Genomic DNA, 15,374 nt, shown 5'->3' with positions numbered 1-15,374 from the left:
AAGGGTCACATTTAACGTATCTGAGGAGAAAGCAGTAACTAAGTTTTGTTAGAAATCCATAAACCATATTTACTGTTATTAGGAATGTTAGAGGTTGGTGAAATCTCTAAATTCAGGTTAAGAACCCTTTATAGAAAATCACAGTATTTCTGACTTTATTAGTATGCACAAGCAGCCATGGCAAAAAATACTGGATATAAATTTGTTTGTTAAGATCAGTCTTTCCATTTACTGATCACTACTCACACTAAGCCCCACAGTGTGCTTGACCCATAATCAGCCAGGCATCCTGAAGGAATGTTGAAGGGAGGAAGGTTAAGAAACTTTTGACTTAATAAACATAGATGAATGGCATTAACCACATGTCATTCATTGATCTTAACTCTGTTGTTTATGACTTCCAGTAAATTAACAGAAGTGTTACTCACCTCTTTCTCGAGGATATTCACAGTGGGAAGTAGAGTCATGTATCTGCCAATGGCATCTGCTAAGTTGAGCCCTGTGGTCTTTCACCACTTGCTTGATCACCAAGTGGATTTCTCTCACTGTATCATGAAATGTCAAAAATACTACAGCAGTGTTGGACACAGAGAACAAACCTTTTGAAAGGTTTTTTTAAGTTTTTACCTGTCAAGGCTGAAAGAGAGATATTGAATGCCACAGCCACCTGTCTGTGTTCCAGCACAATGGCTAAGTCTGCTACAATCTCCCGGGTGACTAAAACATGCAGGCTAGGACAGCAGCTCTGACAATCTGTGCAGAAAGTATGTTGTGTTCTTTGCTGCTTCTGCAGGGCAGCTTGCTCAGCTAACACATGACAGAGTGAAAGCTGAGCAGACTACTTCTCCTCCTGACATTGATCAGGAAGGTTTGTGTTAGCAATGGCAGGAACCTCGTGTCACCTCGTGTTACGGGGATCCACCCCTTCCCTCCAAGATTACTTACTTGCCAGCCAAAGTCAAGGAAAAGGTTGCATTCATTTTCAGTGATGAAAACTGTAAATAATGAGAATTAAAAACCCTGTTAACAATATTACTATCAGATTCCCCCTTGTCATCTTATTGCTAAATTTTCTGTGGGATTCCACATAAACGATGGAAATATTTCTATCTGCCCTTTACTTTTTGCTGACTTTTCAGTTTTCTCCATGATCCTTACTACATATTTCTCTGTGAAATGTCTTAGCATTTTTACAGCCTTTGCAGGCATCTATCTGTACACTTATGCATTATCTGTAGAGCCATATAAAATATCATGGCATCAATGACCCCTGATCCTTCTTACCAATTGCCACTGCTCCACGTTCATCTTGTCACTGTGGACTCCTCGCAGAAGCCAGCAGATCAGAGCCATTTATCCTCCTTGCAAACACAGTCTCCTGAATGGCTCTGCATATTCTTAGTCGTACACAATCGTGAGTAAATTTGTTAGCCACACGGAAGCATGGAATTGCCACAGTGGAAAACCACAACAGATTTAAGTAGCTTGATAAAGCAATATTAAATTTTGTGATGAAGAAAACAAATAATTAAAATATTTACTACTTTTTCCCTCATTGTTTATGAATTGTCCTACAGAATGTAAAGTGACAGTTGCTTAGTGGATACTACAAAACTCAAATCCAGTTTTATAATGATGTTAGCCAGTGCATCGGGAAAAAATATCCCCAAGGACAGTTTTGGGTAGGCAAAATTTCTTGGCAGAGATTCTATTAATTTGGAGTGAATTCCATTCATTGACAGAAGTTACTTACCCTTCTAATAAGTATGCCAAGTAACTGAACTTATAGACCTTCAATTTTTAGAATACTGCTCAAGTTTGAATAGATTATAGGCAGAGTTTGCATGTTCAATACTTACCCTGAAACATGAACAATAAGAGGGGCATTAAAGCTTTCCCAATTACATATCAGATCATAACCCAAGGACAAATAGATGTCACTGAGGATAGAGTAGAGGTGAATTCACATGTCCAAGCTCACCCTCTCCACTGGTAGCAGTGCTAAGAATAGACTTTGCTGAGTCCTAGAGAACTTTCTGGTCACTTGCCCTTCCCACAAACTATGGATAGCTCTCTTGAATACGTGTGTGCTGCATATCAGTTGACAGTAAAGACAAAACTTAAGCCACATGGAAAGATTTAAAAAATGCCTAGACAATTCCACTGCCCTGTGTTTAGTGCATTAAAATGTGCCCATTTTTATGAATCACAAGGTGTGTTTGTTTTCTTTTTTAGGTGATAGAGATCTAGCAAACTATCATTTGAACACTGTGAAACTCGTAGTCTTTTATCTCACTTTGTTTGGGTGGGAGGTCTTTACAAAAGAATTTCCATGGCTGTGAGAGCACTACTAATGAACTACAGTTCGTCTTTATAAACTACAGCTTCTGTTGCCTTGAAATGGAAAGAGGCAGTGAGGATGAGGAAGGAGGGAGTTAACGAGGTGAGAAAGCAAACATAATTAAAGATGTGAGTGTAGGTCTACCATCTGCTTGAGTCCTTGCATAACTACAGGAAAAAGGGCAGCTCTTTTTCCAGAGGAAGAGAGAAGCAGCTAAGGCTTCATCAAGGTCCAAAGCATGATGAAAGGTCAAACACTAATAGAAAATATTGAGCTGCCACCTCCCTTCACTGCAGTGCTAATACTTTTGGAAAGCCCCATTACACAAATCCCTGCTCACTGGGGTGAATAATGCCATTGGTAGCTGCTCTGAATGAAACTGTGAATCACCGATTGTATGTTATGCGGCTTTCTACATGCAATTCATGGTACAGTTACTGAGTATAAAATAGAGCTTTCTCTCAGTACAAAATATCCCAGCATCAAAAAGCAGAGGTACCTGTATTTGTAAACTGTTCACAGTTATTTTGAGATGCCCATTTATTCCAGCTAGTTGCCTGTTGGTCTGATATCAATAGAGAAGAAAAAATGTATATGCATCCTGTGGGATGTCAAGAATGTGACTATAATATAAATGTTCCCTGCTTGAAATATAACAGCCCTTTTAGAGTAATTTGAAGGCCTGCTGTTCATTCAAATTACCCACTGTGTGGGCTGCGTGCCATTATACTGCCCAACATGTAGGAATAGACAAAATTTGCTTTCCCTGAAAGAAATAAGAAATGTTCTCCTGCAACATTTTCAGAGTAACCTAATCATATTTTTTTAAAGAAAATTTGTTCTTTAAAAATAAAGAAAAAATTAAAGAATTATACCACATATACAAGTTGATTCTGTCCTTTTCTCTGCCACTCTTATTGTATTACTTGTTCTTATAAAAACACAAAAAATGTGGCTTTGCTTGGAGCTTTAAAAGCCTCAAATGACCTGGATTGTAACTGTGGTCATGAGAGTCTTTGCACAGACAACCCACTGGGCACCTACTAAATCAAAACTTTTGTTATTTCAACATTTCTTTTGCAGAAATGTGGTAGAATTGAAGGGTGAGTGTATCACTTTTGCTTTTAGGCTCTGGGTCATTTAGAGTTTGTCTCAAGAACACGTTTAGTGTATGTCTCAAGTGTGGAGGGTACAGAGAAACATGACTCCATGCTAGATAAGCTAGCTCCAAAGTCAAAACCAGTACGACTACCTTGGCTCATCAGTTCTCTCAAAGTAATTCAATCTGCTGAAAAGTGCAGTGCAACACCTTCAGTGATACCATACTTGCACACCTGAGACCTCTGCTGGTGCTGGATCCTCTGCTGCACAGATGTATCCTGCATGCAGATGCATCCAAAGAGCCCACAGCCACAATGACCAAAAAATTAAAGGTTTGCCTTGCTATAAGATGTTTACTTACTGTGTAGCCATGCAACCACTGTCACTACTGCATTCATTCTGAGGAAGTCATTCAGGTATATAAATGAACATAAGAAAAAAAATTTCCTGAAAAGCCCACTTAACTACTAGACATAACTTGTCTAGTAAGCCTTTTTTTTCTGTAACAGAACTTGCTGAAAAATTGGATTTCTCAGAATAAAGTGAAATTGTTTTGTAAGATGTAAAGCAGATTTAAGCCCCACTCAGTGGGTGATAGCCTGTCTTCATCAAAATTGGACTTCAAGATGTACTAATTAGCACAGCTGAGACTTTGAACCTTTCTGAGTAAGATTGTTCCAAATAAATGAGTCCTCTCTGTCCTGTAATGCTGCTGCAGTCTTGGAACAAGGATGAATGCAGGTATGTTCTTCCCAAATAATTTGTGCTGGCATAGACAGAGAGAATACACTTGCATTAACTGCTACCACTTCATCATTCAGTGAGTAAAACAATCTTACTAAATCTAGCAAATGCTCTTCCCTTGCTAAATTTGCTGGTACCTCACAGATAAACTCCAATTCATTGCTGCATGGACATTAAATATTTAATTTTATAAAATACTCCTTATATAATTTCAGAAAGAACTGTGCTGATGAATACAAATTGGAATCAGGCAAATATTTTGTTAAATCAAATTTTGTCTGGAAACACTATGCATAGAAATGATTTGCTTAGAGATGGATTCTTAATCTGTTTTAATTAAACACAAAGGCTTCTCCCTAGTGAGGAGAGCTACCAGAGAAAGCAAGAAAGAAGAATAGTTTAAAAGATTTCGCTGAAGTTCTTTATGTACCTTTTAGCAAAAGAGAGAAGCTGCTCCTTGTAAGTCTGCAATTTGTTATTTCAATTAAAACACAATTTTAAATATACATGCCTGTTTGGTTTGGGCAATTTGACTAAATGCAGTATGCCAGCTTCCTTTCTGTTGTTTTGGGCATATATCATTACTTTACAAACCTTCACCATGATCTTCTGCTCTTCAATCACCACAAAATAATCCCAAACTCACTAAATTTCCAATGGCAAAAGATTACGTGGATATTTTCACGGTTCTCCCTTCATAATGAATCCAGTAATCTAATGATTGTTTGTTTGGGTTTTCAAAATAGATATTCGTTCAACAGTGTCAGCTCTGGGGACCTTGCCATAGTGTCAAAAGTCAGGAGGTGCTGGCATTGCTATTGTTCCACACAGTAAAATCTAGAGCTCAGTGCAGGAGTTTGAGCAAGTGTGAATTCTTATCAGCAAGACCTTCCAACCTCACCCTCATGAGCTAGTAACATTGAAAAACATTGACACAAATAGCCTGGTCCAAAGACACAGTTTTAACCAACCATTTTATAAAGTACCAAAAAGCAACACTCCCAACAAAAACAAAACAAACAAAAATTACAAAAAACCAAAACCAACAGCAATAACAACAAAAACAAAAAAAAAAAAATCAAAACAAAATTGTTGCTAACTACCTTTAAGTCTTTAATGAGTCGGTATCTTTTACCAAGGAATTATGTGTGGTCGTGTTCTGGCCTCACATTATTAGTGGTAGGGTTATTCTGTGCTCCTTGCCTTCTTTGCTTGCTTTTGTATAGGCCTGTGTACATCATACCAGTCCCCCGACCTTGTCAACACTCAAAATTCTGCAAAAGTCACGCACGCCTGGGGTACATTTTCCAAAAGTACTGCATCAGTCAGTACCTCAGTGAAGCCTTTATATTTTCTAAAGTTCTGATGAGGTCCTTGCTATTGCTCCACTACAGAGGAAATAAACTTCACCACAAATGGCCTGAGCTCTTCACAGCATACTTTTAACAGCTGAAAACAAATACTTATAACACAGCTTCTACAATTAAATACACTGAATTCATGCAGCCTCAGTATGAGAGAAGCATAAGATTTGCAGATTGAAAGCTTCCCCTCCCAGCCTGTTGGTCGTCTTTCAGGATGAATTTAAATATGAATGCCTTGTGTGATTCCTCATACTATGAAAAAATGAGATAACTCACTACGGGGAAAAGCAGGCCTCAGCATCTGTGCAGTCCTGTTCTGCTCAGGGGAGCTGGCTTCAGCACGATAGTCATGACCTCCTTCATTTGCACTGTCTTTTCATGCACTTTAGTCTTTTTATGCAGGTTTTGCTGGACATGGTTCAACACAAGTTGCTCTAACTTTTCTGTTAAAGGAATTTCCAGAAACCCAGCATCCAGGCATTTACCTCAAGAATAAGGAACAGGGAGCCTCTCAATGAGATTACCAACAAAATTTTTTCAAATGCTCTTTTGATGTTCTCCTGTCTGTCTGGAAATTCAGTACAGAAAGCTATACTGAGAGAGGCTACAGTCACCAGAACTGATCCCCCTCTTGCCAACCCCTAAAGAAAGCTGTGAAAGGGCGCTTATACCCTGTCTTAGATTACACCTTATTAGAGCTCACAGAGTGAAACTTCTGTCTGTTCCATTTTCAGCAGTTCATCAGTGCCTGTCTAGCCAATAATGACAACCTCGTGTGTCCCTTGCTACTGCAATGGTAAAAAAAAAAAATCTATTTGAAAATATCTCACCCTGAACAAGAGTAAGCCTAAGGGAGAACTTTTTTTTTTAAATTGCCAAGTTATATTTGGGAAGATATTAATTTTGGTTCTACCTCTCTAAAAGAGGATTAAAAGGACAACATTATAAACAGTTAAGTTGCAGCTTTGTTGACACCAATGCTTTTAAAATTATTTATTCCAGCAACAAATTTATCCTATAGCATATATAACATAGTTTTAAAAAAATATAAAACATTACCCAAAAGTGTAATTAATATTTAAAAGGCAAAATGGATCTTTATAGAATCTATCTTTTTATCAAACTTTCTGTATCATTAAGACAAAATTTAATTTTTAGTTGCTTTAAAAGGAGTTTGTGGTTGGTTGTTTGTTTGGTTTTTTTGTTTTTTTTTAAATTTCTACCTTTTGTACTCACAAACAAAAGTATTGACACTTAGAAATCTGAGACAAATTAATGATTCACCAGGAGCACAATGAAGAAAGATACTTCTAATCTGAAAAATACAGAAATGTATTGCTAGAAATTACATAAATTTGATACCTTCTTGCACTGTGCTGTATGACATAATGGTGTACTACACAGCTATACCAGAAATATTTCTCCACTGCCTCTTGAAAACATTGAAGTTTGGTAGTTTCATAGAAATTCTAGTATTCTGAAAACTCATAGGAATAATGTACTACAGCAGTAAGTAGTGATATTTTTAGTAGTATTTTTAAAATATTATTATCCAGGACACATTATTTTCTGGACTTTTTAAGTGTGGTCTATGTAAATACAACAGTCTGTGTAAAATCCAATACATGTGACTAAAGAGAGTATTACATTTGTTGCCTAAAATTTGGGCAACACTAGAAACTTAAATTGAATTAACTGATATTCCATGCTCTGTTCTGAATTTCCTTGGGTGGTGCAGAATAGAAACAGGGAAAAGAACAGTTAGTGATTCAAAAGATCGTTTATGGCATATACTACTTGCTGAAGCCAAAACAGCTGACCCAAAAATTCAGATTGTGAAATTGAGTACATGTTTTACAAGAACAATGACTGTCAGCACCCCCATTGATTTCTGGCCTTTAGGAGGTGTTGCCTACTTTAGCGCAATAGGTTTGGTTTGGATTATGGAGTTTTTGTTGCTTTGGTTTTTTTATTTTTTTTTTCTCCTTTGTCTTCTGCATCTTATTTTAAAAATAGTTAATTTCAGCTAATGCTGTACTCATTTGGTCTTCCAGTGATCCTTTCACTTATTGTCCTGCTGTGACAATTCTTGCCTTGCAGACCAGGAATAAACAAAGCCAAGAAAATTAATCAGGTCTGTAATTTATCTGAGTGCTTTTTTCATTTTAGCTATCTTTAAATTGCCTTTTCCTATAACAAAGTACCTTAGAGTGGAGCAAGTTAAACCAGCAGAGTTAAAGAGCTCTTTTCATTGACAGAATATCACAAGAGTTTTCTGTAAATATACACCACCTCTAATACTGCAAGTGATGGATAAAGCTTAATCACAACATTTCTATATCACTCACAAAATTTATTTTTTACATTTATTTTTTTTCATCCACTTTGTTTACATGTGTGAGCATTTTAAATGTGTATGAACAGAAATAGTCAGAAGCTATTACATACAACCAACTTTCTGCATAATAGGAAAAGGAAGAGGGGCTGCTGGACAGACTAAATTGCTTCAAACAGGGTAAAGTTTCAGGATCCAGCTCTCAGAAAGACCAGTTTAATTTACTGAACAGGAGGACATGTGATAAAGGGCAATCAGAAAATGGAATAGAAATGGGAAATGAAAACTACTGTATCTGTAACCCTTTGAGGGACAAGGAGTGCAGGAACAAAGTTAATGACTTGAATGACGTGTTAAAGGTCATTCTGCCTCTAACACAATGTATCAAAAGTGCATTAAACCAGAGATTACCACAATTTTAACAGATGATAAAGAAATACGTTGAAAAGACCCTGGTATAGAAGCTGCCTTTTTTGATTACAATGCAGTGAAATCTGCAGGCCAAAATAGGGAGCATTTGTTTTACTCTAGCTAGAGTTTCTCCATAATTGCCTGAATTACAGTCTTAGATGAACATGTCACCAAGAAGATTTGTAGTCTATGTTCCACAGATTACATTGTTTTTCAGAACAGATTTTTTTCACATTCATGTATTGTAATGGTTAGACATCTCAAATACAGTAACAATAATTTCTTCATATCTATGCAAATTTGCAGTTCAATTATACTGCATTTTAAAATTATGCATCTATTTATCTCTGTATATGTATGTGTCTGTATGTTGCTATACGAAAATATAGAAATAAATTAATTTTCTTAAGATGTACATTTAAAACTTGAAAACAGATTTTTGATTTTGGAAAACAGTACATATAACAGAAATTCATATATCAGCCAGATAATTATTCTTTGTATCTAACAATGAATACCACTGTGTCACTGGTACTACAGTACATTTAGTTAGTAAATAGAATATACTATGCTCAAAATACTGTACAGAAAACCCCACTGACTTGTATTCATGGCTACTTTGTCAGTTCCCTACCTCCATTTCAAAATTCAGGGCAGACAGAGACATTGAAATTAAAGGATCTGGACAAATTCCCAGTGTCTTGCTCATTCATTAAACACATGCTGCTGCCTGATTTTTTGGAGAATCTCAGCTGCAATGACCATTCAATCTGTGCAGATTACTTGCCACATCATATTGACTGTATTTATTGGAGGGATTGGGTACTGTGCAGTTATGTATTCAATTTCCACAGCCCAACCAATGCAAAAGTCCCACATTTTGAAAGGATAGTTAATGCAATTTTTAAAATTTGTCCATAAAATGCAATTAGTACAGATCTTGCAGTCTTTTCATCATCTGAGAGGATGGTACAAAATAAGAAAATGCATTGTTAAGTCTTTTTCTGCTTCAAGCAGTGCAACATGGCTGATGTAATTGAATTGGGAGCCAGTGGGCTGCTGCCAACCATGTGCTTCTGAAAGTGATCATATGTGAACACTTTTAGGAACTGAAACCCACATAAGCTAACATTTCCTAAGGGTTTGGAAATTTTCCCAGTAAATACAACCAAAGTAAAACACGTAAAAAAACAAAGAAAATCACCCTAAAAAGTAAATAAATAAAAAGATTAAAAAAAAAACAAAAAAAAACCAAAAAAAAAACAAAACAAAAACAACCAACCCCACATAGGAGATGGCTAAAATACATCAAAAAATAGATTTGAGTACCTTTAGGATAGATGGTACCAAAGCCCATTACCACTATCTTCTTATGCCAAGCCTACTTATGAGTATGGAACATCAGAAACCCTAGGGGAAGAACAGGATTTCAGAAAATAATGATGATTATGATGATGATGGAGATGAAGATGGTGACAATGATAATGATGATGATGATGATGAAGAAACATTCAACTAATTGCTTTGCATGGGATATTTTCATTTAAAACAGCTGCTACTTGTGTGTCAGAACATGCTAACGTACTGCACTCTCTATTTAAGCTAAATTTAGATGAACAAATAATGAATCCGTAAAGGTATTACTCTGACTTTCAGTGCTATTTGCCTATTTTGATGGAAAACATTTAGACTTCTTCAGTCAGTCTCAAAAAGTCAGATGGGAGTTTGAAGCACAAATTGTGCTTTTCAGTTTTCATCTCATCATCTGAGGTTACTGAAGGTGAATACTCTTTCTGAGCCGGAAAGTTAACATAGTCTTAAAGTGCATCAGGCCAATTCCTCCAATTAATTGTGAACATCCTGAGAAACTCTGCTCTTCACCCACCTACAACTCCAATTACTGGACAATTCTCAGGCTCCTACATGGCATTTACTGGTACCTGCCCCCTTTCAGGTGCAGTCTGTGACCACAATAAAATGCACCTGTCCTGCTGCTACAGGGAAATCTTAACCAAACACTTGCAACAGGTATGCCTCAGATTGAATCAATTGTTTTGAACGTCTCTTTTTATTGCCATTCCCATTATGTATCGGAGTTGGAGTACGCACTAGAAATTGTTAGAAAAGAATCAAAGAATCTTTGAATTCTCCAAAGTGTTGATTATAAAGATCAAATAGTTCAAGTGACATGATAGCCAGGATATGTCTCTCACCCCATAGCAGCTCAGTTATATCATGCTGAATGTAATTAAGCTGGACATATAAGTCCTACAGGTATCCCACAGAAGAGAAAGGACTATGTTCACAGAAAATGGAAAATTGTTAACTCTAACAAAATAAAATGAAGAAATTATTTTATGGATTGATTTACCTTCTATTTCAAAACATTTCTATCATCTTCTAATGAATAATAACTCATAATGACTTGTGATGGAATCTGTAAGCTGGTGGAAGAAGTGAAATGATATTTGCTCCCCAAATTAAAGAACATACAAAAACTTCAAAAATCCAGACCAAAAAAAAAGAAAATTTATCTCTCTGAAACAACTCTCTTTAAGAAAGATATCAAGTTGCCAAAGTGCTACTTAGAAATTAGTGATATTTTGGAAAACTTCTTTGGTTTTATGAAACGAGTCAAATATAAATCAAGATGCAAAAGAAAAAAAAATGTCTTAGTACTCAAGAAAATATTAAAGAGGAGTCATAAATATATGATGGAACAAATCCCTCTTTGGCTCACCTGTTACCGAGTCAGTGCTAAAGAGGAAAGCCAGCCAAAGAGAAACACAGTGAAGCAACTTTTTACTAACCCAAAAAGGGAAATGAACTGATTTAATTTACTTCCATATATCATGAGTGTTTTGCTTGCTGTTGCTGTTAATAATTAATTGCTCTGTTATGGTTACATCCCAGCCTTATTCTGTTCACTGAAGGGAAGCTGAAGAGTGAATGACTTATGTCCTGAGGGTGTGAATTTCTGCCCATATCCATGCACAAAAGCCTGTTACTGATTCTCAACAGTTTCCTTCTGCTGTTTAAAAAACCCAAAACCCCCTCAAAAAATCAAAATGAACAACTACCACAGAAAACTGACCTTTTACTTCCCCTTCTGATTAGGAGAAGAGAAAGGGATTGACTTTGAATCTGTTGCTTCATTTGGATTAACAGTTGTGAGGAAAGTGTCTTGTTGACAAAGATATTCTTGTCTCCGATCCTGGACCAATGGCTGTGCCACTACAGATTGTGAAAATGCTCCTGTTTCTCCTCCATCACCTCCATCTGCCTAACACACTGATGATGACAAGGCAGGACACTATACTCAGTGCTGAAACATTGCCTTCTAAGACAATTAGCCCTTAGTCACCATTGTCTTTCTGATTCTTGCTTGGCCAAGGCAATCAGTGTCTCTCCACTGACATCCTGGAAATATTCGTGGGAGCCTTTTGCCAAACACAGCTGCAATAATAATTGCAGGTCCCAAAATTTCTTCTCAGCACATGTTATATTTAGGAAGCAGAGGAGACATGCTAAAAAGTACTATTTTGCTTTCAGCAAAACACTCAAGCAAGGCTGTGGTACATCTTTTCATCTTCTGTATTCCCCACTGTCTGGTTAAATACTGATGAATGCTTTCATGTCTTTGTTTTTGTGTATGTGCATAAAATAATTTGACCTACTCTTTACTTTTATAACCCACTCAATGTTTTTGTAAGGTCAAAGTTATTTTTTCTGAAGATCACTTCTGTGACGTCTAGGAATTTCATAGAATTTATTGGCATTTCTTACGTAAGCATTACAATGCATTAGATGAAAGGCATGGGACTAGTCACAGGCTACTTTAGTCTACCATTGATCCAGATTAGGGCGGGCCCTGGCAGAGGCTAGGGACATTGTAGTTATCTGATTCTATCCAAGAGAGTTTAAGTGGCATGAAACCAAGACAGATAAATAGAAAGCCAACTGCATCCTAGGCTGCATCTAAAGCAGCACAACCAGGAGGTCAAGAGAGGTTCCAATGGGAGTACTGCGTCCAGCCCTGAGATCCCCACCACAGGAAGGACATGGACCAGTTGGAGTGAGCCCAGAGAAGGCCCAAGATGACCAGAGGGATGGAGCACCTTTCCTATGAGAAAAGGCTGGCAGAATTGCAGATGTTGAAACCAGAAGAGAGAAGTCTTCAGGGTGACCCAATGGCAGCCTTTCAGGACCTGAGGGAACTTACAGGAAGGGTGGAGAGAAAATAGTCACAAAAGGCTTGGAATGAGTATCTAGCTGTTTGCAAGAGCACAAACTGACAGGAGAAGGGAGACTGGCTTAAAATAGGGCATGTTTAAATTACATGTTAAGAAAAAATTCTTTAGTGTGAGCATGGTGAGGCGCAGGAACAGATTGCACAGGGAAGTTGTGGATGCCCCATCTCTGGAAGTGTTCAAGGTCAAATTGGACAGGACTCTGAGCAACCTGGACAAGTGGGAGGTGTCCCTGCCCATGTCAGGGGGCTGGAACTGAATAATCTTTCAGGTCCCTTGCAACTCAAGTCATTCTATGATTCTGTGATGTTCATGTTCACATATGATATCGGTTTTGACTTAAAGAACCATAAAGGTGACTTTCTTGAGATTCATATAACTATGTTCTTACGTTATATATTGTTGAATTTTAGCAAGTCATATTTTTATGTTGTTTAAGCAAGCAGCCCTTCTACAAGCTAGTCACTGGCAGCCTTGTGACAACATATTAACTAAATCCAGTTCTGGCTCTACTTCACCTTTAGTATTTGACTAAGCCATCCTGTTAACTCTTGGAGTAGCCATCTGGATAGTGATTCTTCAGCAGATGTCTTTCTTCCTTCACATGGGAGCAAATGATTGCAAAATACTTTGATAGATTTTTATGGTCACTGATGGCAAAATACCTGCAGGAATTTTTATTCCTCTTTTTCTCATCCCATATTCTCCTGCTTCTAGCTAGGACAAAGCTAATTTTTGCAGTAGCCAGGGGGACCCAGGGATTATTCTATACAATCTTGCATCACTTTTTGTGAACAGGGGAAGAGATCCCTTCTACATCATGCAGTGTAGCAGAGGGAGCAATTGGGTATTCCCTATTGTCAGGTATTCCACAGTGAGCAACCAGGTGTGAACTGTTCACCTTTTTTTTTGTATGCTCTGTCATTAGTATTCCTGTTGTTCATTGTCTCATTTCATTGCTGTTTCCAGTAAGTAGTACTTATCTCAACCCATGACCTTTCCCTTTTGTGCCTTCAATTCTCCTCTCTATCCCACTGCAGAGCCATGCAGGGAGTGGGGAGTGATGGAACTGTGTGCATGGTTTGGAGTAATTCAGTGGGGATACTAAATTGTGTCCCCATTCCTAAACCAACACACATATTTTTGTGTCAGGGCACTGAAAACAGCAGCATCTTTGCTTTCATACTTTGTTTTAAAATTGCATTTCTCTTTACGTGATATGCCTTGAACAATAAATTTTTTTTACACTCAGTTCTACCAATGCTAAAATGATAGATTTGGATTCCAAAAAACTCCTTTTTGCTTAATCAAAATACCCATGGAAACAGATACTGACAATATCTTTGAAGATTTTTGTAATATCTCTATATTAGATAACTCTTTTCCTAGAACTTCTACAATTTAATTTTTAAATTTTCTTTTTTTTTTTTTTTGTCCTTGTGCAACCTGAAAGAAAAACACCAACAAAATAGGAAAAATTCTACAGACAATTAAAAATTATAAATTCTTTATAATTATACTAACTATAAGACAGATAATAAAGTCACTGGAATATTCAGTTATTGTATTGTGGAATGGAATATTTCAGTCACTTTTCTTCAGAGGTTTCTGTTGTAATATTTCAAGAAGTCAAGAAAATTGGCATTAATGAAGCAGAGAGTTTGGCTTCTTCCTTTCATAATTTTTTTTTAATTGGCAGTTCCTGACAGCAGATTTGGCCTTTGACAAGCATGTCTTTTCTGACAGACGGTTGCACAGAGTAAGGTTTCAGAGAATTCTAATAAAGTTAGTACTTGATATGTGCAAGCAATTCTCCTTTAAAATCAAAGCAGAAGCAAAGAGCACCGGCCTGAAAGGGCAGGGATGTAGCACAGGTGGGGGAATGAGAGCAGGACAGGCAGTGGCCTCCCTGGCCACTGGGAGAGCAGGACAGGGTACTGGTGGAAATCAGGATCAGCTGGAGCCTGAGACGCCAGTGGGCAAGTCACAGGTTTGTGGCACATCCATTCAAATGGGCATGGACAAGAGAAGGTTTGTGTGCAGTGACTGCATCAATTTGATGTTTGAAAATGTTTTTAAATTGTTATCAATGATGTTATCATTGTTATGTTATCAAATGTTATCAATGATGAATACTAATGTCTATGATTTTATAATGTAGAAATATGAGAGGAATCCTTCATTCATTCATCTTGAACCATATTGAGTTCCTTCACATTCATGTTTTTTACCAAATAATCAAAGCTATGATAAGTAGTTTCCTCCACTACTTGAAAGTAATACTTCTGGCTTATTTGAAAAGCAACAGTTTGACATTGGTGTCAAATAAATTAAAAATCAGCTTAATGGTAGCAAACAACAGTACATACAATAGCATTTGAATCTGTGTATAGAAAAAAGTAAAAGAAAGAAGATTAAAACATCAGCACAATGTGGGTAAGGATCCTTTCCCTTCTTTATAATACATTATTTAATGACTTCATGTGCTATGATTTCTAAGTATGTAGTGCTGCATATCAGATGCTGAAACTGCATAGTTAACCCACCCTGCCATTAAAAAAATTATTTTGAAGATTAATCTAGTCTAGAACCTAGACCACATTAGAACATTCTAGTCTGATGACTACTTGTAACAGCCTGAAACTAGTCTGATGACTACTTTCACAGACTGAAAGTAGGATGTGAACACAATTGAACACTTTGGGTGCAATATAAGAGGAGAAAATAGTGATTTTAAACTGGAATTGTCAGGGCAAAGAAAAAATAATTCTTTGTTTCATAACATACAGACTCTAAAAACATTATATGAGTATCAAGAGAAGATACGA

Source organism: Onychostruthus taczanowskii, unplaced genomic scaffold (assembly GCF_017590055.1).
Source record: "Onychostruthus taczanowskii isolate IOZ18803 unplaced genomic scaffold, ASM1759005v1 scaffold167, whole genome shotgun sequence".
NCBI lineage: Eukaryota > Metazoa > Chordata > Aves > Passeriformes > Passeridae > Onychostruthus > Onychostruthus taczanowskii.
Note: the sequence above shows the minus strand (reverse complement) of the source record.